Source organism: Gymnogyps californianus, chromosome 10 (assembly GCF_018139145.2).
Source record: "Gymnogyps californianus isolate 813 chromosome 10, ASM1813914v2, whole genome shotgun sequence".
NCBI classification, from domain to species: Eukaryota; Metazoa; Chordata; class Aves; order Accipitriformes; family Cathartidae; genus Gymnogyps; species Gymnogyps californianus.
In genome coordinates, this window is record NC_059480.1 from 2,178,124 (window position 1) to 2,203,354 (window position 25,231).

Consider the following 25,231-nt stretch of genomic DNA (forward strand, 5'->3'; position numbering starts at 1 on the left):
GAGAACTGAAGTGTTGTAACACTGGCTTTTTCATGCTTTACCCTGTTCTTTCTAGATGTCAGATAAATACTACACTACTTCTACCTCCTGCAGAATACCGACTGGAATATATACTTTTAATTCCTTTCTCCAGCAAATATTTGGATGCCACCTCAACATAAGATGACTAACTTTTGCAGACACCATAATCATCACCTGAGCTATGTGGTAGCAATTGTTTAGGGTTCACAACTATCATGATCATTCCAAAATGTTAACAGAATATTTTAACATAGCCATGGGCATTAAGCACATGAGACCACAGACATGTAACTATGTTGTATGTAGCTATGTCCACAACAGAAGCTTGAACTCCTGTGTCTGATGATTTAAGTTAGCCTTTATTCAATATATTCAGTCTATCCTAAAACAGGGACGCATCATTTTTGGCGAAAGTGATTTTACAGTTGTAATATACTTTTGTCTGTCGCTGTATCAGCTGAGAAAGAGAACTCTGTCTAGCTTTCTGGTCTGAACCCTTTCTGACAATGACAAAAATAGTACGGTATACCAGCCAAGAAATACTCATAATGGCTGAATTCAAGCTCTGTGCATAGAGCCAGCTGGAGGTTTGCTATGCACCTTATATATCCCAACTAAGCCTGTCAGTAGAAAAAAGCGGCACCTAGACTCCAGCATAAGAAGAAACCATACCACACCAGAATGACATGTTCATCTATCTATCCCCATTACCCGCCTCCAAAACCCAAGAAAAGGATCTGCAGGCAGCGAAACCTCACCAGTGTAGTGCCACCCAGTTCCCCATGATCTGCAGCTCACCGACTTTCTCCATCAGCAGCACACAGTGGTATTTTTCTATTCTATAGCCCACAAAGTATTTTTCCTGTGCAAATGTGTCAAAGAATTTTTTTAACCAGAACACTTTGGCACCCACTATGCTGTGGCAAGGAGTTTTGTAGCTTAACCGTATGTTGCATAAGGTAACACCAACTATTCGTCGCTTTGCATCTCTCATCTAATTCCTTTCTTCGAACAATCAGTTGTTCACTGTTTCAGTGACACCTGAACCCTATTTATCTTAACGCCAGCTGTGCTTTTAGGAACTATCTCATCCTCCACTGCAACATCTTTTTTCAAGTCTAAAAATTCCCACTCTACCTTCTCATTCAGCATATGAAAGCTGCTCTGTATCTTTGATCACCTCTCTACATCTTTTCTATTTCTCCTATATCACCTTAGAGTTGGGGGAGTAAGACTACAGACAGAATCCCCAATGTGGGCACACCACAGAAACGTACAAAGGCATAATGATCATTTTTGTTCTTTGTTGCTTTCCTAACTATTCCTCTAATGCTATCCGGTGTCTAAGCATGCTTCAGGATGCTGAGCTAACTTCCATGGGTCTCTTACAACCTTAGGATCTCATTCTTAAACAGTAAAAGCTAGGTCAGAGCCCAATACCTATGTACAGGATGTTAAGATTAAATTGTATTTAATCAACACTAAATTTGACTGACATTTTATCATCCAAGTTCACAAGAGCCTTCCAGCACTCTCTGCAATTGGCTTACATGTTTATTATCCTGAACACCTTACTTCTGTACTCTCACAGCCTAAATGCTTTTGCTTCAGAATATTCCTAAATGGTCTGGATAAGGAAAGAAAAGGTGGAAAGACTATGAGTAGTGCAATCTCCAAAGCAGAGCCATATGACAACTCCTTTTAGAGAAAAATGTTTCAACATTACCATCTATTTACCCCTACTCTTATTGCATATCATTTAACCATTTGTCTGTGAGACGGGTGTCCCTGTTATTTTATAGCTGTTTAGTTTCTTCAAGAGTCTCTGGTAAGTATTCTTGCCAAAATCCCAACAGATTGTATCAACCAGATCTCCTTTCCTGACATGCTCTTTACTCCTCCAAAGAAATTTAATAGATTCCCAAGGCGTTACTTCACCTTAAGAGAACTGTGTTGACTCTTATCCCGACATGAAGTTTGTGCATCTGCACTGGCTCTCAGCATAGGAATGAATTTCTAGCTCCACAAACACTAGACAAATATTTAACTAGGAACTCCTTCAACATAAGGTCACAAATTTGGGGGGGGGGGGGGGGGGGATGGAGAAGAAGTGCTTGATTTGGAAAAAGAAATCAAGCATCCACTTCTTTTTCTGGCACAAGGAACAAACAAAGCAAAAAAAAAAATCATCTTTCATTTTTGCGAACAAGGCAGACAAAGAGCCCATCCACCCTCCCCTGTATTCAGGGAGGCCTCTTCAGCTGATTTCAATGAAAGCGAGGTTGATTCCTGTTTCACCTGCTAGCCAGCTTTGCAAAGTGCAGTTTGTGAAATAAGCAGCTTACATAACTGCATATTTTCAGCACTACATACATAAATGCTTCCTCTATCCTGTATAAGGTATTTTTGGATCTGCTAAAATGCTACTGTGTTCTTCCAGGGCTTTGCATTCTTCTGCTCAGAAATTGCATAATCTGATGCCATAGGAAATAAGTGATGTTGCATAATGATTCTTGTATTCACTGCAGGATTTTGATACTACACATTTCTGTTGCAAAGCAGCCCTTCTCTGTGTTTCTGAATTGAGGTCCTTGGTTTTTGAAGAAAGGATAATCTATCAGCCACCTGCCTTTGAGGGGTAGGAGTGGGGGTAACAAACCAAGCACCATCTTGAACCATACTGTTACAAGAATTTCACTTCACAAAAATCAGTTTTAACTTTGTATGCCCATTTGCTACTTCTGTTTTCCCTCACTCTGGTTGTTCATGTGTCTTGAGCTACATGCATACATTAAACACCAGAAGTTTCATATACCATGTTCTGACGTCTAATTGACCATTGATACCCTCCGTCACAGGCTCATCAATACTATTGTAAAACATTTAGCTGGTATAAGAGACAGACTAAATGCTGATAAGCCTTTTACACTACTGAATTACTACTGGAATCTGTCTTAGATCAAAATTTAGAAATGACCTTAAGTTATACTCTTCTCTCCCTTCTTCACAGCTGCCTTCATAGTATAAAACAACTTTCAAAACCCAGTCACAGACTTCAGGCTCTTCTCTACTCCTGTTCTCTCCTCATCCTTCAGAATTCTGTACTTTTTTCTTACCTCATTAAAGATTCATGTTATATTACTAAATAACAATAACAGATTAAAGGATTTAAATTCAAATATTTTACAACTACAAAAACTAGGAAAATCTCAAAGTTAAGTTCAGAGACGCCTTATAGCCTCTTTGACACTGCCACATGAAGCCATTAAAATGTTCCAGTACTACCAATGAACATATCTTGTAACTTCCCCCACTTACAGAAGTGAAATATCATATTTTCCTCCAAGGAGTAGCATTAAGATTAATTAATGTCTGAAAGATCTTTGAGGATGAAGATCAATATCAAAGTGCTATTTTCAGGAATCCAGTGAATGAATCAAACTCTCACTTTAATTCGTGAGAGACATCAGACTGGTCTCAGGTAAATTCACTCACATGCTTGCTCGTGTTTTTGTAGTAGATATGAATTATTCAATATTTGCAAAGCACATTTGACATGTAAAAGCCATACACACAACCTTCTCAGCACTAACAGCTTACATGCTTCGTACTCAGTATTACAGTAAATGTTTAGTATTACTAAACAACTATTCATGCAAGTACAAAAATTACTTGGGTACGTGCAATGCTCTGGTCTCTATCAACGCTACACGAGGTACCAGAGTGTGTGCACCTGATGGGAAGGGGAAGGGGACACTTGAAATCCAGCTGGCAGATCTCTCAGATGAGAAATGACAGTAGTACTAAGTTGCATTTAGCAAGCACCATACACGAGCAAAGAGGATTACTCCTCGATAGAGAAGCAAGCACAATGACTTGCTCAGGAGCCTCTATTAAGCCTGTATTACTGACACAGCATAAGGGGTTAGAGCAACATCCAAGAGGTGTGATCCTATTCTTAGGCCACGAGAGCTTTACGTGATGGTAACGCGATCAAGACAGCACATACAACACACAGTCACGGACTGGAGAACCGTAGAGGAGCCTCCAGAGGCCTGACATGACACGTGCCATCTAACATCCTGCAGACACCTTCCAAAGCATCACTCAGCCCCTTGGTTCATCCCTACTAGATCACTTTTCAGCTACAGTTGATAAACCAACATTTGAGAATCTCCTCAGGCACAAAAGGATGGTGAGGTTAGATTTCCTGTGTTTCAGCAGCAAAGTCACAGCTGTACAGCTGCATTACTGATTTTGGTGTCCTCCAGAAGGTAACAGAGTAACGGGCTGGGGACAGGAAAGGACAAACATCCTAGGAATGAATAAAATGTCCACACAGAGAGACCTCCATTCCTCAAGCCCACTATGCTGGAAAAAGTCCAGCCTCCCACCCACACCCTGCCAGGACTTTCTCCTTCCTTCCCTTACAGTACCTCTCACGCTGAGCTAGCGACTGCTCCAGAAGAAACAGCACAAACAATTACAGGTTCACTGGACGATTATAAAACCCGTGTACTTGACACAGAAAAATCTATTCTTCACCCTGGCCTACACCCAACTGTTGCTAATGCCTTTGAACCCACTCCAACAACCGACTTTTCGGTTGAAGTTGTAAACAGGGAAAGAGGACAGAGGTCAAAATGCATGTTGAGTATTTATAGGGGTGGGAGTAAGTACACACAGTGTTTCTGCTCCCGGCCCACCTCGGTATTTCTGCCGCAGCTGCCAACTCACTATTCAATCCAAACTAGTATGTGTTTTAGGTGAAATATTTACTCCCTCCTCCCCAAGACATGAGAGTGATTCGCTGTAATGTCACGAAAACAGCAGCCTACAGAAGCCTAAGCCCCTGCATGGGACATATTTGCCAAGGAGGGATTAAAAAAAAAAAAAAAAAAAAAAAAAAGTCCCATAAGCTGGCCAGGGCTTGCTGAAGTGCCAAACTCCTGAGAGATTCAGCCTCTTCTGAGGATGCAGAGGTAACATTTGCCTCAATTGACTCATTTTGATTCAGTTATGGCTGAGAAACTCACTGGAAGTTGTAAAAGCGGTAAGTCTGCTGCTGTCTTCCTCCAAACACGGGATCTCAGGTGACAGCTTGGCTAAAATGCTCTATGCACGGCAAGGTTTGGGTGCCTGCCCCTGCCTACCCCGGCCCCAAGGACCAGAGCTGAAGAGGAACCTGCACTGATTTTAAATCTGTTCACACAATCAATGTCAGACCTCTTTTATTTTTATATATAAAAGCTTTATTTAAAAACACTGCCATTTTGAGAAGTCCTACTACTTGAAAACCACTCCACACATCTTGACTGCAGAAAGCCTGGAACGGGTACCAGATATGAACAACTCCAGTCTAATCAGTCACCATCTCATATTTGATGTAAAAAAAAGTCATAAGAAAACAGGAAATACTGTAACACCTTTCTCATCCTGCCACTGCTTAGAGCGGAACTATATTTTAATAACTACTAATTGTGAAATGGCTTACCTATGAAGAGATTTTCAAACAAATCATTACTCAATTTTCTGATCCACTGGGTATAAGCCACTTACCAAATCTTTACAATAGGAGACAAAAGACGAAGGTTAAAAATGCAACCAAAAAAAAAAAAAAAAAGACGAAGGTTAAAAATGCAACCAAAAAAAAAAACCCAAGCATTTTTAAACACAAGTTCACGTTTAGCTGAGAAGTCCCTACTGAGAAGTAAGAGTCCCTACCGTATATTCTGTGCTAGAAGTTATTTGCTAATTCCAGGCACAGGGGTCAAAATGAATGCCAGCTATAAATTTAACTATCAGGCAGCGGAGGACAAAGACAAATCTGAATGATACGACCATTCTAGATCAAAGAATCAGACTGGAGGCCCAAAATACAGGAAAAAAAAAAATGGTGTTAAAGCAAAACAAACAAACAAACCCGACTACATCAAAATCATGATTTATGTGTTTTTCACAGCCAAAGTCTGTTACAGAAACAGAGGTTCAAAGGGTTGTCTCTCTCTAGAAACAAAAACCCACATACATTTGGGGACACAACAAAAAGGATAGTAACAAAAACTTTTAAACTAATGACAACTTTAACCTCCACATTCTAGGATATCCCAAGATGTCTGTGGCTATACACACAGCAGTTACTGTGAAAAGTGCCCACATTTGTGAGTCAGACCAACTGAATCTCTCTCTCATTTCACTCATCCATTTGGTTTTTATTTCAAATATTGTCATATTTTCTCCCTCAAAATTATCAATGAAAATACATTCCTTCAGTTTCTTCTATTGAACAGACTGCCTATTGATAAAATCAGTATATCCAAACACATGGGCCTGATGTCATCTTTCTCCAGATCAACTTAAAATACCCAATTTTTCATTTACTTGAGAGAGACATGGGGCTTGATACGATTAAGCTATTGCAGTACCTAAACCACCCACCCAAAACAAAAATAAAGAGCAGCTCCACTCATTTCATTGGGAGAAAACATGACATCATGCCCCATTCAGGTAAGCAAGAATATGACAAATCTTGCCCCAGTGAACAGTATCGTTAACTGCAACGGTACTCCCAGCTTCCTCATCTATTAGGAAAATGAGGGGTAAAAATCATGTGTTCAGCACAACAGAGACAGCTCAAACTGCTATTTTCAATAATAAAGGAACAAATTCCTACCCGGCTGATAGAAAGAAAAACACATCTCCCTCTTCATCTCAAAAAAAAATTATATTATTTATTACTGTAACAGAAGAATTGTTTGATTAGCCCACAAGGAAACAAAAATTACAATTGCCTAGAAGGCAAAAAATACAATTATGCTTCTTTATACTATTTCTAGTAATTCTTATGTTATTCCCTGTATATTCCATATATATCCATTCTCCATTGCCATTCCCTTCCCCTTTAAAAGGGGTGCACAAGAAGATAACGTGCAAAATTGCAACTGAAAAATGTCTATCACACCAACAAGCAAAAGGACAGGCCAGCTATCAGATTTATATGCAGTGATGGATAAATTAAGGTTTCACGTTTCCTCTTCCCTTCTCTCAGCATCATTTTTTCAGCCCTTCCACATCACAAATGCAACATCCATCTGTCCTTCTGAAATAAATGGCTAAAGGGTAACACTGACCATTAAACACACACACACACACGCTTCAAAAAAAGACATTTTCATCTAATCACTTACAAGGATTAAGATTTCTTATGTGATGCTCCATTTTCTTGTTTTAAAAAGATGGAAGGCAAAAAAAAAAAAAAAAAAGGAAGTGTTGCAAAATAAAAGGAAATTCCACCCACACAATCCTGCAGCCTGCTGCAAAGAAGCACAGAAGCGTGCTGACGTCACGGATTCATGAATGGATGTAAATCGGGCTGTTTCGAGATTCGGCGGCGCTGGCTGGGGCTGCGCACCGCGAGAGGGAGAGGGGAGCAGGGGGGCAGCCAATCCGCGCGGGCACCGCCGGCCGCCTTCTGCCAGCAAAAATCTGGGCACCGAACAGCCCGAGCCCACCGCCGAGCCGCCCCGAAAGGCCGGCCCGCGGGGCTCCCCCGCCATCTGGGAGGGCTGCGCGCCTCTGTACTACGTGTGCAAGGCGGGGGAGAGGACACTGAAAACAATTTGTTCGTAACTGAAGTGAAGCTGTTGGGTAAAATGGCATCACTGCTGCCATTCCGCGGAGAGGACCAGGCGAGGACATCCTCTAATGCCTTCAAGTCATTGCTCCGGCGAGTTTCTGCCCCTCCGTACAGCTTGGATAACAACAGCATATCAAATAACAGCCATCTGTTATAGGAATCAAATGTATTTAGTAATCAGAAAAGGAGTTTATCATCTCTCTGGCTTCTTTCAGGATTACAAACCCTGGGTATTATTATTAAAATAACTAAATATAAGCATGTACTGGAAGGAAGCTGCAGGGAGAACAATAGGAGGCTTGTATTTGATTAGTGATGCAAAAGCACCAACAAAATAAAAATAGGAGCACTAACAAAATCACGCATTCAGCTCTCATCAAACATTCCCAACAGCGGGCAGACAAGCTCACAATGTCAGAAACATTCAGAAACAAAAATCGGAGCACAGTTTCACACTTGCAGCTACGTAACGAATGGTGGGCACAACATCCACGTATCACAGCCTACCAGCCATCTTCATTTCATTTTCAATTCCATGCCAATGAATATACTTAATTCTGCATACTAGATGCAAGGACACAGCGCGTCATTTTGGACGCCCAAATAGATGGCAATGTCCTGGTGAACGCACGCAAGAGCGGCTATGATTAACTTGGATCTGGACAAGGGAAGAGCATGAGTTTTGCCCTATTTTTGTATCTTTGAAAAATGAGGGAAGGAGTGGAGGGATGAGCATAACCAGGAATTAAGGTCAAGGTCTGAAGGAAAACCTAGGCTGTAAGCTATGCAATTACACCATCTCAGGGTTTACCAGAAATCATCAATTTAGTCTCTAGAACTCCTTCTAAACAATCTGTAGCCTCCAAATTATTAAGAGCCAGAATTTCCATATTTTCACCACCCCTTTTCCTAGCAAGCAGGAAGCAATTATGCCAAAAGAGGATGTCCCAAAACTTACTCTGGTGGAACACATCTTAAGAGAGTGTCTGAGAGAATCCCACCTTTCCTTATGGGAACTGGATAACATCCCAAAATAAACCAAGACTGGATGTAACAACAATGTGGATCTGGGTTTACAAACCAAGGATTTTGTGCTACTTGGTATTATGTGAGCCAGCACCACTGTTACTAGCTTGTCTGGAGGGAGAAGGGCAGAAAAAGCCTTCCTGGAGGCTAATACAGCCACACCTACAGAGACAATACTTAACTAAAAATGTACTTATATGAGGGGATAGGTAGGTTTTTGCATGTATTGAGACAGTAGTTTATTTTTTTAATGCATCTTTGACATGGAGCAAGGAACAGACAGCCAGGGCAGTACAAGCCAGTTGTTCTCTTCTCCAGTTCTGTTATGCCAAAAGACACCGTTTGGGAGTCATTGGACTTCTACATCTGCTTCTCAGCATGTCTTTGTCTCTTAGTTGTACCATAGCGTATTGTTAGATACCATCACTCCACCAAAGAGTTGCAATGACAGGAATGTATTAGTACGCTCTGAATTCAACAGCGGCCACCATAAATTGAGCTTTGATTTTGGATTTCAGTTTTTTGAATTGAGCTTTATAAAGCTGGCCAGAGAAAATTAAAATGAATGCAAATTCCTTGTTACCTACTTTCAAGATCAAAGAAAGCACAAGTTAACTTTTGCTGAAGAAATATCTATTCTTTAAGAGCTAAAAGTCACAAAACACAAAGCATGAGATTTCTACCCAGACAATGCAACCACCGCAGATTGAGCACTACTATACACAAGGAGAAGCAGGAGTGGAGGTATGGCGAGAGACATCTCTTCTTCAGAGGGATCATTTCGTGTCACGATTTCAAACCCCAGTTGCATCAGGTTACTTAGTACTCCGACCTGCTCTGACTCCTTGCCTTCCCTTCCCCTTCAGAGCCCAACACTCTGCTTTACAGTCAACATCACCACCATGGTACGAAAACAACAGCTTCCAGATTTCCCTGGCATTTTCAAACAGAAACAAAACTGCTACTTTACTCTCTTACCCTAAAGCAAAAAGGGATAAATTCAGGAACTAGAAGGGGGAGCACAGTACCACATGCAAGAAGTGGAAGAAAAGGAGAAATATTGCTACAGAACGAGAAAAGTCAGAATAAAAATAGAAAGGAAAATAATTTTCAGAGGTTTCCAAGGGTTAATTGCAGTGACATTTAAAAAAAACCAAAAAAACCAACACCCAGCAGGGAAAATAAGTGGGAACAAAACCCCAGGAAGACTCCAGTAGAGGAAAAGAGCTTGCACATACAACTTCAGATTTTCTTCTCCATGGTGACTTGGTTCAGCATACCAACACTCAATTTCATCTACGTCTCAACAGCTCAGGTTAAAATTTTCAAACACAAAGGTCCTGAATTTAATGCAAGATAACTACCTTAACTCATTATGAAAAAGAAAAAACAATCATTGGCCTAAAATTGATGGCTGTTACAAGATTATGTTGGTAGGCAAATAACAGCATTAGAAAACAGGATGGCTGCAACCAGTTACTATATTTTAATAGTACACATTACATAGCTATTTTTGATGCATTAGTGGTGAGTAACTAAGTTGATCAATATTAGAAAGAGAAATTATTTTCCTCCTTCTCATTCAGACGAAAACACTGGTAAAAGCAGGGAAATCTGTGAAGCATCAGATGCCCAAACACAATTCTACAGATAAGTTTAGTTCAGTATTACTGTGAAAATAGGGGGAAAAAAAAAATGTACAAAGTACAAGGGCATAAGATATTAAAAACCCAAAGTTCATATGGGACTATACAAGTGCTAGTGAAAAGTTCACAGGTAGCAGGACTTCTGAAAGGATATACAAGTAACTAAGTAACTAGACCGCTAGGAGTCATAGCAGGCAAAACTGGTGGCAATGGGTGCAAAAAGGAAAGCTACAAGTATTTAAAAAATATCTGAAAATTTGAAATAGACATATTTGAAAAAGACAAGATAATTAAGTACTTTGAAGCCAATTAGTAGCTAATAGAAATGTTATACAGCATCTGCTAGGCATAACATTTCAAGTTGGCACAGGATATTAATTTGAGCCCAGTCCTAAAATAATCATTTAACAAGTTCTCCAATCCTGTGACCTTCAATTTTAATAAATTGGAAAACTACTAAAATTGCAGAAGACTGAGAATAACGATATTATGCCAATATTCAAAAATAGCATACATTTGCTATTTATAGGCCTTGGTAACTTGATGCTGATCTTGGGCAAAAATCCTAATACAACCTTTGACTGGAAAGGATGGCTCTGCTGCATCAGACCAAAGGCCCATTCATCCCAGTGTCCTGTCTCTGATGGTGGCCAATAACAGACACACAGGAAAGCAGAAAAATCAAAGCAAATGCCTAATAATTCTTGTGGCATATTCCACTAACAAAAGCAGAAAATGAGAAGAGACACAAAAGTGACTCAAAGGTTAATTTCAAAATTATACATCAATAAAGCTGTTGATAAATCTACTCGGCACACACTTGGAGGTACAAGAGTTTTCCACTGTGAAAACTTTCTACCTGGATGAATAAATAGGTGAAGTGAAAGAGCAAATGATTCTCTAACAGGAGAAAGCCTAGGTACATATTTACATAGATAAGATGGCTAGAGGGACATTTTATTGTCAAGTTCTAAAAATCGGTGAAATCTTTGATCCACTCTTCCAACCCTGTGGGCATACATTCCTCTTCTGAATGTCCTGATCTTCAGCAGTGGGGTGGGTGACAGAAAGGAAGGGGAAAAAAAAAAAAAAAAAAAAAATCATACTTAAACCATCAGATCTTCAGGCTTTTAACCAGAATATCCCCAGATCTGAGACTCTGAGAAGTCCTCCCTGCAAATGCACATGAATGGGACTGCAATTTGACAGGACCAGCACCAAGAACTAGGAGCAGAGAAGCATGACCAAAGCAAAAAAAGCCACTCAAAGAAAAAAAGCCCAAAAGTGGGACATGTGCAATGTCATGAGAACAAGTGAGCTCTAATCTGAGTCAGGGGTCCTAATTACAAGCCCTGTTTTGAAAGAGAGTCTGTTTACAACAGGACAGCCACACTGACTTCAGACCCCGTTCCTGCCTCGCTGCTCTTGGGGCAGCTGCTAAGCCACCACAGCCCGGAGCCTGTAGATGGAAGATGAGCCCCACACCGATTAAGGGGTTGCCTTTGGGGTAAGATAAAGCTAGGGTGTACATTTTGGTGACCAAGTTGCTGCTACACAGGCAACAGGGCTATCCCTGGAACAAGGCTTGGACCCTCTCAGATCAGAAACATCAGAGCTGCCTCTGCTCACAAAACAGCATCATTAGTGAGCCACAGTGAGACGTTTAGGTCTGCTTAAAAATAAAAGCAGAGAGCTGGAGATGGCTACAAACTCATAGATACGCAAAACCCTGAGAGAAAGCTACCCATATCGTCAAGTGTCTACCCAAAAGCTATTCAAATAAACTCAGACACTTGTACCACCACCATACAGTCCTCAGATGAAAGTGCTACCAACTTCTGTTACCAAAGTGAGGCTTCTTCCAGCAAAACCATCTTCCATACAGTTGCCAGTTGTTTTTTTGACTGTGCTCTGCAAGATACGATGGGTAGGAGTACATAAGACTATACAATGACTTCCTTTAACCTTGTATTGCCTTTAGCAACACTCCAGGAACTAAAAAAAAAGAAAAAAAAGACACTCAAGGCACTAAAAGACAATGACAAGACAAAATGCATTATGTCTTCCCTTGTTTAAGCCTGAGGCTGGTATGGTTTCTTTTTTAAGGAGTTTCTGGGTGGTTTTCCCAGCGAGCCTACTCTATCCAGATGAGCTCTGCCTTTCAGGCTCCTCACCACGATAAAAGTCTGCATAGTTTTAGGAGAAGGCATGCCACTACAGCGTTAAGAACATGCACTGATGAGGTTGGGGAAGTTCAAAAGGCTACCTTTGCAGATTTTTATCTTCCTGAAGGAAGACGGCCCAGCTCCTCAGACATAAGGAGAAGCTCTGGAACTCCATGAGGAAAGAAAACACTGCTACATAAGAGACATTAGAGCCCATTTCCTTGCTGCTAAAAAGGCAGTTAATGCAGCAAATGAACAACAGTCTTCCCAGATTCAGTCGTCGTGGCCAGCTGGCAGGAAGCACAGAGGAGACACGTGAAGCAGAACGTGCACACAGACACCACCCTTGTGTCTGGGGAGGCTGCTAACTAAGGTCTTCCTCCTTGGGGGAACTCTCCGCCACCTGAAACTACATGGACTCAGGCCACATCCTTTCCCTTAGTCAGAGGTATGTGAGGGCACTTACGTTTGTCTCTTTCCAAGCTGTCCATCTGTTTGTACAAAACCTGTAAAACCTCCGCCTCTAACATGTGGTTGAAATCAGACAATGGGCTGTAAAATTATCAAGGAGAGGATGAACAAACAGGAAGTCAGCCTAAATACAGATAGTCAGGAGTAGGGTAATACAACTAAAGAGATGAAAACGTGTTTATTTGCTGTTTTTTTCCTCTAGAAATCATTTGCAGAAACCCTTAGCAGAGACCACGTGAGAAAAGCAGATCTATTTGTTCAGGGAAACAGTCACAAAATAATACTCCTCCCAGAGAACATGCCAAAATGAAGTCTTCCATAACAATAATTAACTCTAATAGAATTGCCAGCAGTGAGAAATACTGCAAGAAAAGTAAAAATAAGTATGTATAATTAGCAGTTATAAGGGACACTTCTAAAGCCAGCTGAGCTACAGTCACCTTTCCTCTTCCAGGTTAGGAGCCTGCAAAAGCAATGAGACACCTGACAACAAAGCCTCAGGATTAGTGCCATGTGGAAAGAAAGTCCTATAATATATGTTATTCCCACAAAAAGGCATATTCCCACAAAAAGGCATGCATAAATGGGAAGTTATTGCAGGGAGGAATTAATGAAACTGAAGAAGTGATTAAAAAATGTGGTGCAATTCCCCAAGGTCAAGTTTTGTTCACAGGAAAAAAAAAAAATCACCTGCACAAATATAGAAACAACTGCTGAGCAGCTGTTCTGTAGATAAGGATGCGGGATAGAGAGGATCACAGACTGAGCACAAATTATAAATATCAAGCTGTCACAAACAAGGCAACTTCTATCCATTGACAGGAGTGGAAATTCCCTATCTACTCAGTATTGATAAAGCCTTTGGAAAAGTCCATTTTTGGGTCAGGCTTGTCAAGAAAGAGAGAAACTATGCCAGAACTAAAAGAAAAGACAGTTAATAAGGTGAGCTACAAGGGATGAGTGAGCTAACTCACTGAGGTTGCTCAATCTGAACAGAGTAAAAAGAGAAGCTAAGATTGAGTTATGATATATTTCTATTAAATATAGAAACAGTTTCTGCAAAGAAAGAGGGAACCTATCCTCCACATCTATGGTGAGTAGAAAAAGTAATGGACTCAAACTGCAACAAGAAAAATTTACTTAGGCCATTAGAAGAACTTTTCTAAATGGTAAACATAGTGAAGCACCAGCCTAAGGAAGTCATGTTGCCTCCTAATACAGGAGGCAAAGAAAAAAAAAATCGTCTCACAAGAATTGTTCAGCAATAGTGATGATGCTTTGATGCAAAGGGTCAAGATGATCTTTTGGAACCTTTCAGGCCTCTTCTATGAGGATATCGACGTACTGAAAGCTTTGCAGCAAGACCAGAAGCTAAAAAATTAACCTGATCTTTTGCAGTATGAGGTCTTGCCAAATTAAGTCTTTCCATCCTTGCTACTGTTATACAACCTCTCTGAGGAATATTATTCAGATTTCTACCAAAAAATCCTACAAAAACTGTTGAAAGCCCATTAAGACAGTAGAATTCAAGCATTTATAAGTCAGAGACCGCCAGAATAAGGCACTATATTTAGTACTAACAGTTTTCTCTGTAGTACTGTGATAAAGTTCCTTCAAGAACAGTGGATCAGCCCTGTGTAAATATTCTCAAGACAAATAAAACCTGCTCAGCATCTTCCTCCCAGGCTAGCATCAGTCATGAAGCTATCAGTAGCTTTTGCTTCACAGCTTACCGCTTTTTTTTTCCTCTTTCCCAAGAGATGACTTCTGTTCACCTGCTGCTAAATGCAGACCCTAGAAGAGTCCTCTTGATCTGTCTGAGGTATCACATCACAGAATTACTCACTTCATGAAGAGTTATGACAACACTTTAGTTACAATCATGATTAACAGATTTTTGGTCCAGAATATTCAGATTGAGAATGTTAAACTTGTCAGCAGTGATGATTTTGATCCTTGTTTTCAAGCACAGTGTTGGACAATGCAGCATGATGCAGAAGGCACCCCAAAGCAAGACACTCTCAGGAGATGCTGTATGGCATACCAAATACTTGCTTTCTGAATGAAGTCATAGAGCTGACCTTAAGGAACAACCAAAAATTAAACAGCCTTCACCAAAAGGGCACATAAAAGTTAGCCAGTGTCCTAATACTCCAACTCAATCAAACCATCAGCTTTATATTGCACAGGATTTGCCCATCCAAGGAAAAAAAGCACCACATTCGTAAATTCAAGTCATGGCTAAGAGAGAAAGAGTGAGAGCCATGTTCAAAAACATGTCAGCTGAAGCATTAACCCTGGGACCTTCCAGGACAACTCTTTCACAAGAGTGTTTTATAACCTATAGTGCTCCATAAGCAGAGTAAAAAAGGTGGCTGCACTTCTCTTCAAGCAGAGAGATGTGAGCTTGCTCAAATTCCAATTTCCCCCTTATTAGTAAGGAAAGGTTTACAGAAGGTGCTTGTATACTTCTCACAAAAGATATAATATCCTGGAGGAAAAAAACATGACAGACTACATGACTAGAAGTTTGCCTGGTTCACTTGCTCTCCCATTACATGCCATCTATAAATGTCACAGTCCCCCTTACGAGCCGTACTTTCTATCCTTAAGCCACCTCTATTACACTACTACTATGCATACAGCCCTCCAATGTAGAGTGCCTTGTCTATTAACTGAGAAAAATAAGATAAATAAGAAGCAGCAATGTTGATGAAGCAACTGATGAATCGTCGTTGATGAAGCAAGGACAGGGTAGTTCATGCAACTAATTGCTTTCATTGAGATGAAACCATGTTCAAATCAAGGGAGAATTTAATTCTCCAGTAAAATACTTCACCTTAATTATAACTCTTAACGAGAGACAGCTAGAGTCTAAATATATGGATGCTCTGCCTCTGCAGCACCCATCGCACCTCGTAGAACAGGTAAAAATTGACAGCTTTTATATTAAGAAATGAATCCAAAAACGTAGCTCCATCTCACATCTTCCTGCAATCCCACTCAGAGGTGGCTCAGGCACCTCCTAAAACTTATGTATCTGTGGCTTTCTGTGCATGAAGTATCTCCTTACGACAAAGATCATACAAACGTAAAGAAAATGTATAGAACAAAACCATTTGCAGTCTCCTTGAGCGAAGCAACTAAATGTTTTCTTGCATTATGCATATACCCGTTCACTAACTGAAGAAAACTTTAGATAATTTTACAGTTAGAGACAAGAATAAGTGATTTTTCAGCTAGCATCTATAAAGAAAACAAACAATTTTTAAAAAATACTCCTCTAAACTTAGTTCCCAAAAGATTACAGAATTTTTATACAATTTGCTCCTTTTCAGTTCTTCACATAGATATATGCACGTGTGGTAACAAAAGTTTTACCATTTAATTTTTAATACATAAAATAGGTGTAATTATACTAAAAAACTGCATATATGACACAGACTCAACAGATGATATATTCTTAGGAACAGCAATATCCAAAACACATTGAGTATCATGCTAAGATCGAAGGCAGTGTACATTACAAAAAAATATCGCAAGCTCACACAGATGCATTAGAAGATTAGAGAATACAAGACAAAGAAAGAAACCTCCTGCCATTTACATCACATTTCAAAAGTGACAGCAGACCATAAAGACTCACTTTGAGGACAGAGGGGAAGAACAGTACACTTGAAGACCAAAAGCCATCTTAAAGCTCCTAACCCTGTGTCCTAAGTGGTTTCTCTATCATGTCCAAAGGTGTTCTTACATGGCTGGCGACTCCTCAGAAAATGAAATTGTAATTAGTCAACAGGATCAACCTGTCCAAGACTGGACTCCTTTTCAGTCAGAGCTCTTTGCCAAATCCACAGACACCTTTGCCTCGCGGGGAGCTCCCTGAAGAAAAAAGCCAAGTTTTCTTAGAATATGAACTAGAATGCTTTCAGCAAGGGACACTCAGAGAGACCAGGTCAGTCAGACTAGAAATAGGAAGGGTTTATATACAACCCTCCCTGCCTGCTGTGCCTTGTTTCCGGGCTTCCATTTAGCCCTCAATGTTCACATTGCAGCAAACTCTGCCCAGTGCTGTCTGGTCCCTAGGGAAGTTTCTCATCACCTCTGAGGACTGTCTGCTTCTCAGTGTTACCTTAGTCTCCCTGCACGAGCTGCAGACTCCTGGCTGCCTACTGCATCTCTCACTCCTTCCTCCTCCCCTGCCCTGCTCAGTCTCCCAAAGCTTCTCTCTCTGAGCTGAACCCGGCTGTTCCCAGACAGCAGTCACCTCCTCCGTGATGCAGGCTCTATCTTCTCAAAGACAGGCAGCACAACTGTGAACAGAAGTACAAAACAAACAAATGCTGCCTACCACAGAAGTGCCAAGCTACTTTTTAATGAATCCCCCTTCGCTGTAACAAAATGGGCTGTGAGCCTGCTAAAGCAAGTCCCTGATCATGGCTGATACTTGCCAAATGGAAGTATCAGAGGCAGGACACCAGAGATGCACAAACTCTGCACTACCTGATAAAATGAAGCCCGACTCTCTGCATTTTCTGGAACTTTGCTGGTGTCTCTACTCCAGCTACAATAGCCTGGATTCCTGTGAGGACATCCACATTCTTCAGCCTATCACCAGACTAAGTACAATGAAAAAGTACTTATAACAATAGAAAACTAATGTATCAAAGCTAATATATCAAAGTTATCCCCTCACAACCTGAATTAATAGATCCAAACGGTTTCAGAGTTCAAGTTATATTTGAAAAATCTAAACACTGTAAGATTAATTTCAACTCCGCCTATGCAAACACCCCTTTGGCACTTGTCCCTGTTCACTCACATCTGAACTGGATCCCACTAGGTGTCTGCAACTGAGCTACTACAAGTGAGCAAGTTCAGCAGTGAAATGGCTATGGACACAATATAAAACAAGAAGGTAAACTTACCTCATTCCTACCATTTAAAGGAAAGCATACCTAAAATCTAAGGACAATTGCAGGAGTGAGTGCGTTATTGTTTCACATCTTCACAAGTTTCTGACTAGTTACTACGGTTTAAACGTCAACAGCTGCTGATACCTGATCATTTTTCCAGATACACCGAAAGCCCATGTCCTCTTGGCTTACTGCACATGTGCCTCCTCTTCAAGTCAGATAAATCAAGCTGTTCTCTGAAGTTGCACCATGAGTAATGTTTAGGACAGTCCAGCACTGAATGCTTCTCTCTAGAAAGAAGAACAAGAGAATTCAGAATCCTATTGAACAAAAACCTATTTAAATAAACACTCCCGAGATCAATCCGAAACATCCCATTAGCACATCCTGATGTTACGTGGCACATTTAAATGCAGCAGAAAACATCCAAAACTAAGCATGCACTTTCAAAAAGAAGCTGGGAGTAGACAAAGACCTCAATACATTTAGTACACCCTTTCTTAGCACAGGCATACACTCTATAATCTTTTTATGTTACAATTTTAGTCTAAATTAAGCAAGCAGCTCCAGTAGAAGAGCTCACAGCTTTCCATATTACAAAATTACATCATTGGGGATCGGATTAGACTTTAAAATAACATACTTCAAGATAATCTATGAATGGAGTTTAGGTATAAAATTAAGTGTAAAAAATGAAGTTGTTTTCCTAATTTTAAGCAAATTTTAGGAAAAGCATAAGTTATTACAGTCCTCCTACATATCTACAACTTACCATTATTCCTCTTGCTATCAGAAACATGCAAGCAGAGACAACAAATACTGAGACTTCCGATTCTGAGCCTACTGCATCTTCTCCCCACCCCAGAAAAATCTAAAAGGCTGCAAGACTTAGCCCAGTTCTTCATAAAATTAATCAACACCTTGAAATTACAGAACTGGCTAAAACTAGCCTTTAATGCAAACACTAAACTAACTGGTCTTAAAAAGACATTACCTCTACCTGTAAACATTGTTTTCCTTATATTCTTAATTGTCACAGACACAACAAGGCTACTGCAACATTGAAGAAGGGATTCAGTAATACCAGCACAACTGTCTTGCCAGAATTAAGAGACTTTAGACCACAAAAGCTAAGTGGCCTTGCAAAAACATAGGCACCATCTGCCTCATGTTATGCACCACATGCGATTCAGCGGGTCTCAAGACCACTACCAAAGTTTGGGAAGTTCAGCATATTCCTAATTTTTTGCAGAAGTAGGAGTAAGCGTCACTTATTCCCCTCCCATGTCAAAACTGCATACTTCGATTAACCCAAGATTAACTTTCAGGATTATTTAAAAAATTACGTAGGAAACACAATAATGAACAATAACAACAATCCTTAACAAGAAAGAAAGTGCCACCAGCACTCTTGTATAGGAGACAGTGATGACTATCAGCAGGAGCTGTTCATTTTCTAGGGGTCTCTCCCACAGAGCAAGTCACCCCACATTCTTCACAACTTTTTCTGCTATTCTCTTACTCTCGCACATTTAATTACTGGCAGTCACATATTCTGCAACAGCCACTTTCGATGGTAACATCAGAAAAAAAAAATCTCAAAAGGACAGTTGTGAATTGGTCATTACAATTATACATACAACTTAAGAGAATAACAGTTACACTGTGTTACAGCAAACAAACGTGAAAATCTTGTATTTGAGAAAAACAGTTCACAATTACAGAAGCTGAATAATTTCTATTGAATGTGCCTTAAAAACTACTGACCAAAGAGTAGCAAAAACAAGTCCTGCAAAACAAATTCCCAGCACTGATGGCTCAACTCAGCACACGTACGCTGGTCTTTCACCAACACCACTAAGTCTTGTCGCCACTGTCATTTCATTTTAGCGCTGTATTAGCTCTCTCCTTATCTTCTCTAATCTGCCACAAAACCAGGAAAGGTAATTCCACATTCCCAACAGAGAAAGCTTGTGAAGTCAAGGTTAGGCTACTTTTGGGCAATAGAGAGGAGAATGGTGATACAGCAATGTTCTTGCACAAGAAAGTACTAATTTGCAACCACTGTTGCCCTGTACCAGCCCTGTATTAACCATTTATTTACAGAATAATTTCCAGGTCAATCATCTTCCTGGAGGCAATACATCGATATTGACAATGACAGACACAGAACTGTAGTAAATCTGTTCATCCATTTACACCCCTCCAACATCAGCAGCAGAAGGTAATTCTACCAGCACACCGAAGCGTCTTGCTGTGCTTTCACACTGCGTTATTTAAGCAAGTGGCAGTGCTTCTCATGGAGGACTTCTCCCATCTTACTCAACAGTTTGCAGAGAAAAATAAAATCCCCAAGTCAGGTAAGTCAGCGGAGCTCTGCTGTACACTACCTCAAGTTGAAACAACTAGTCATCAATACCAGCATTATTCTAGTAGGAGCTGATGCCCAAGTAGTTTTACAAAAGCACCCAGTCAGCAACTCACTGGCACCACTACAGCGGCCACACGGACACATCCTGAGAGCGAGATGGGGACACAACACAAGCAAGAGTGAGACGTGGCATCCAAATTCCTTAGAAGTGTAGACACTTGACCATTCCAAAGCAGACGAACATGTATACATCCTGTTACAGATCATCTCAAACACCTAGCAAAAAACCTTCTAGAAAGAGGGAACATGCCACATCGCTATACAGTTTAATTCCTAATTAGCACACTGCTGAGAACAGTATTTATTAAGCAGTTAATAACTCCCTCCAACAGAGGTAAGGAGGGATACTTTAAGACAGAAACCAGAGTAAATATACATACATTTTAACAGGTTTATTAGACAAACTTCAGAGATTATACCATTTAATATATTAAAAAGTATAAGTATTTGCCTTTGTTTACAAGAAAATTACATGGTTCTATCAAAACAATGAAAAAGCAGCCCAGAAAGCCAGTAATTAAGATTTTTAGCACTGTTTTAAGACAGGAATGGGGCATGCAAACACACCAAGGTTTATTTTCTTGCTTAAAAGAAACAAACACTGTAAGTAGATACCACAGATGAAACACTAATACAGACTCGAGAGAATCAAAAACACACAAAAAAGGAAAGACTGTATTTGATTACATTATAGTTTTAAACACAATTCACATACATAGAAAATAGCACAGAAAATTGGAGAGATGTTTGTAAAAAACATGAGACACATTGGAATAAATTATTGAATTTCACATGAAAAAATACAGCCTTGTAAGGACAGATTTTAAAACATCATTTGATAACTGCTAGCAAAGGTAGGAATTGTCAATACCCTAGACGAGAAGGGACTTCTGGGCCTGAAGGACTTTTACCACCAGATGAGTTTAGCTCTCCTTGCACCTCCATTTACCACCACCTTTTATAGTATTCTATTGGCTTTTAACACTTGCTTTCCAGATTCAATGTGAAAAATTTTACGCATCTATAAGCCAATACAGAAGACAGCATGGAGTACCACAGAGTTAAGAGCTTAAGAATGCATAAAAGGCACTTACCCACTTGGTAAAAACTGTTAATGTGAATAGAACAAATACAAAAACCAAATGTATGTAATAAAGAAACCATACAAACTGGAAACAGGGTTACAAAACATACCTGCTGACTGGATTTTTTTCCTCTTTAAAATAATCATCGTGGACGCAAGGAATTCTTTCAATCTAGTATTTCTCATCCTAACAAAATACCAGCAGAATTCTGAGTATCTGGATTCAAACGCTAACCCTTGCAGATGGATTTTGTTTAAAGAACTGAACAAACAAAACATTATTTGCTTTGAAATTCTTCTACTTGGGGTGAAAGCCGAGCTGTACTGAAATCAATAGGACTGTTAGCATTGTTTTCAACGGAGCTAGAATTTCATTTCCTGTGCCCAGCTTAAGATCTGTTAAAGATGCTGCTAACCACTATAACACGGTTTTGCACTCTCATGATCATATCTATAGTTCAAAATAAAATGTTTTGTGCAAAATAAATACTTACAGGGAAGGCTGCATAAACAGCATGAAAATAGCAGCTGTGGCTGGTTTCTTCACAGAGCAAACTTTGTCCCCAGCCTGGTTGCTCTGCCTGAATTAATGCTGTTCCTGTACCATACCCAGGCCTTGAAGCCTTGGGAAGTTCCTATCCCAACTCAGCAAGGTGGGAGGGTTTGTTATTTTAACTGTTGGCTGATAACAGCTTATCAGCAAGTTTTCAAAGGTTAAAGTCAACACATTTGCATGGCAAAAGTGCAAAGAAAGCACAAGGAAAACGTTGAATTAGTGTTCCCTCTCCTGCTGCCGCGAGTCCCTCCAGCAAGGGCCAGAACTCTCATACACCACGACCTGCAGTGCAGGCCAGCAAAGAAAGTTAAACCAAAAACTCCTCTTCAGAGAAACCATAACTGAAAATGTCTTTGGAAGCCAGTGAGAAAGCAACAAAAGTGCTTTCTTTCAAAGGAGGAGCTTGCTTTGCCTGCTACATTCCCACTGTCTGCCACACAGGATGGAAAAGCTAACCCAAAATCTTTAAGTTTGGTCCTTAAATACAAGGCAATTTTATTACTGTTGCCAAATTTATCACTGACACCACAGCTCCATAACAACTCACTGGAAAACAAAAACAAAATAAAATCTTCAATTTAGGGCCTGCTATGATTTTTTATTTCTATCCCAAGCATGCTACTGAACCGTAAAGGGCTGATGCAACTTTAAACCAGAAAAAAACCCAGAGTTACAGACTCATTACTAATTCATCCTGGCTGAAGCTGCATACCAGCAGCTGCTGCCTCTCACAATTAACAGCAAATATTGAACAGTATTGTCATTTAACAGTGTTTACTGCCTGCTGCCCTGTCCACTGTCATATTTTCAAAGCGTTCTGGCACAATTTAAAGTATCAACATTAATAAACAGAGCTTAGTTTAACCCCTTATGTATCAGCAGAGTTCATAGCAGAAGTGCTTTACTCACTTCATACATTCATTAGGTGTTTGGCAATAGCTGAAGCCCAAAGATGCAAGGTGCCACCAAAACTGTACTTCTAATTCAGAGGCCCACAGGGTGCTTGGCTTCTGCAGAGGTCTGAGCACAAGTGCGAAAAATCATGGGAGTATCTCCAGCAGAGCAGCTCTCTTCATAAATGAATGCCAAAAAGATGAAACAAAAGAGGAGAAAAAAGGAGGAGACCACACATTCAGCCTCTGTTGCTGAAGATTTTAAAACAAAAAAAACCAAAACAAATGGGGGGGATCAAGATACAGCCATTCAGTAGGGAGATCAGACCAATGCTGTGATTCCTGATGAACCCATCTCTGCACAGGGAAGTCAAAAGAGCCCACATTTGCACCTTGTCTCCTACCCTCTAGTGTGCCTACAGCCATGCTGCCTTTTGGACAGACTGGTTTTAAAGCAAATGATTATACAAACAATGCAATCAGAGCAAGCAACTGGTAATGACACACTTCTCCCACGATGCCTCCGCAGGTACTTCAGTGGCCTACTTGCTCTGTGGTGTCAAGTTTGCTGGAAGCCACTTATGTACAAACGACTGTACATATTTTATATTTCATTTACACGATGTGTTCCCAGCAAATCAGCAGGCAGTAGCATCTCAGAGGCTCTCCTATGAGCTTACTGCCAACTGGGCCAGGGCCAATGTGGAGATACCAGCGACCTAAAGAAGAGAGGGGATGCTGAGCCAGCCAAATTAGACTGCAAGGTGCACACTGGCAATTTAGATACTACGTGAAAAGATCAAGCAGCTTCTGTACGGAATTATTACAGTAAAAGCTAGAATAACACCGTTTAAGCTGATATTGAAATTGGAAGAATTCACTTATTTCTGAGGTATTGGACCTTTTTACTAGGCCTTCTGCAGAGGCGACTGCATTATAAGCATGGGAGCTCCAAGGAACAATGCTCGGAGGGACATGTCAAACATGCAAGGGAATGGCTTTGCAAACTGGGCAGGTAAAAGTAGTCTCGGGATCTGGCCAGGACTTTCTGAGCCTCTGCGAGCATGCTCTTCTTGGTTTAGTTCATTTGGCTGCAAGTCCCCTCATCTTCTCAGGTCCCCTCCATCTGTATCGTGTGCAACTCTAATACCCAGTCTGGTTTGTTAGGAGGACTCATTCCCTCAAGGTTCCTCCACCACCTTTGTGCCGATAGCGTCTGAGGTCTTCAGATATATTAGGTGATATGACTAATACCTGCCATCTGTTCATTGTTACCTTCTCTCCTCTCCTGAAAAGGAGTCATCAGTGAAGTGCTTGTTCTACTTGAACTATTTTAGGAGCGTGGGCTTCTAGCATCCATGCAGCACTGTTATAAGCTAAAAAAGTTAAACCAAAGAAGTAGACCATGCTCTTGCAGGGAAGACTGAGCATTTGCAACATCCCTTAGGGCCTGTAAAAGTCTCTGACTAGGCTCAGAAACAACTCTCTCTTCTGCAAAAGTTATCTTCGCTCCCAGCGTGCCCAAGAAACAGAACCACTGCCCAGGTTTCACTCCAGGCTTCAGGCCACAGAAGAGCCTGCAGATAAGATCCAGGCCTTTGAAGGTACCTGACTGCTCTCCGCAGAAACCAAGCCAGTCAATACAGCTTACAGTGTCAGCAGGTAACATGCTGCAGCATTATGTTACCTGGTTTGAGGAATAAGGAGCTCCTACTCAATTACACCACCTTGGTATAGACCACTGAAAACAGAAAAAGGTACAAATAAGTGAGGCCAGATCTCTGCCTATCAGACTGGGATGAAATCTTCCAACTCACAGGGAATATTAAGCATTACTTATACCAACAGCTGCTCCCCATAAGCTATGGTTAAGGAAAAAACAAACCGGACACACAAATGAAAGATAGGCTGGAAGGGAGAGGGGCCAGTGGAGGACAATTTTGCTGTATTTCTTGCAGGAGCTATGTCAAAGTGCAAAGAAAAAAGTCATCACAATGTAGGAAGCTGAAAGACCTCCTACAGACTGGGATGGAGCAGTGAGGAGTCTCTGCCCCCATAAATGTTTAACTTGAGCAAAGCAGCAGATTCGTAGTAAGCATAGTTGTTCTGCTGTTGAACTGCACACTCCTGCTTTGATTTCTAAATGACACAAAGTGAAAACATAAGTATAAAAATAAAATAGTAGAAAAAAAACAGGGAGATTTTTATACCTGGCACTACAGATGCAGCATGCACAAGCCAGTAACCTACTCAGCTCTGTCCCTTCCCTACTGCACAATGCAGCAGCACAAGCAGCACTAGCAACGTACACAGAGCTCTGAAGTAGCCACCTCAATTTCACAGCTTTGACAGTTCGACACAGTGCTGGGGATAACATCACCTGCGA

At 40.6% G+C, this 25,231-nt stretch overlaps 1 protein-coding gene across 2 annotated transcripts in view; it reads right to left on the reverse strand.

Moving 5' to 3' along the window:
* The window catches only part of MAP3K13 (mitogen-activated protein kinase kinase kinase 13), an 82,217-nt gene that overhangs the window by 34,020 nt on the left and 22,966 nt on the right, over positions 1 to 25,231 (reverse strand). For both annotated transcript variants that reach the window (XM_050902497.1, XM_050902498.1), the window contains exon 3: positions 18,026 to 18,171. The gene's annotated coding sequence lies outside the window, so the exon portion shown is untranslated. The remainder of the gene's footprint in view (positions 1 to 18,025; positions 18,172 to 25,231) is intronic.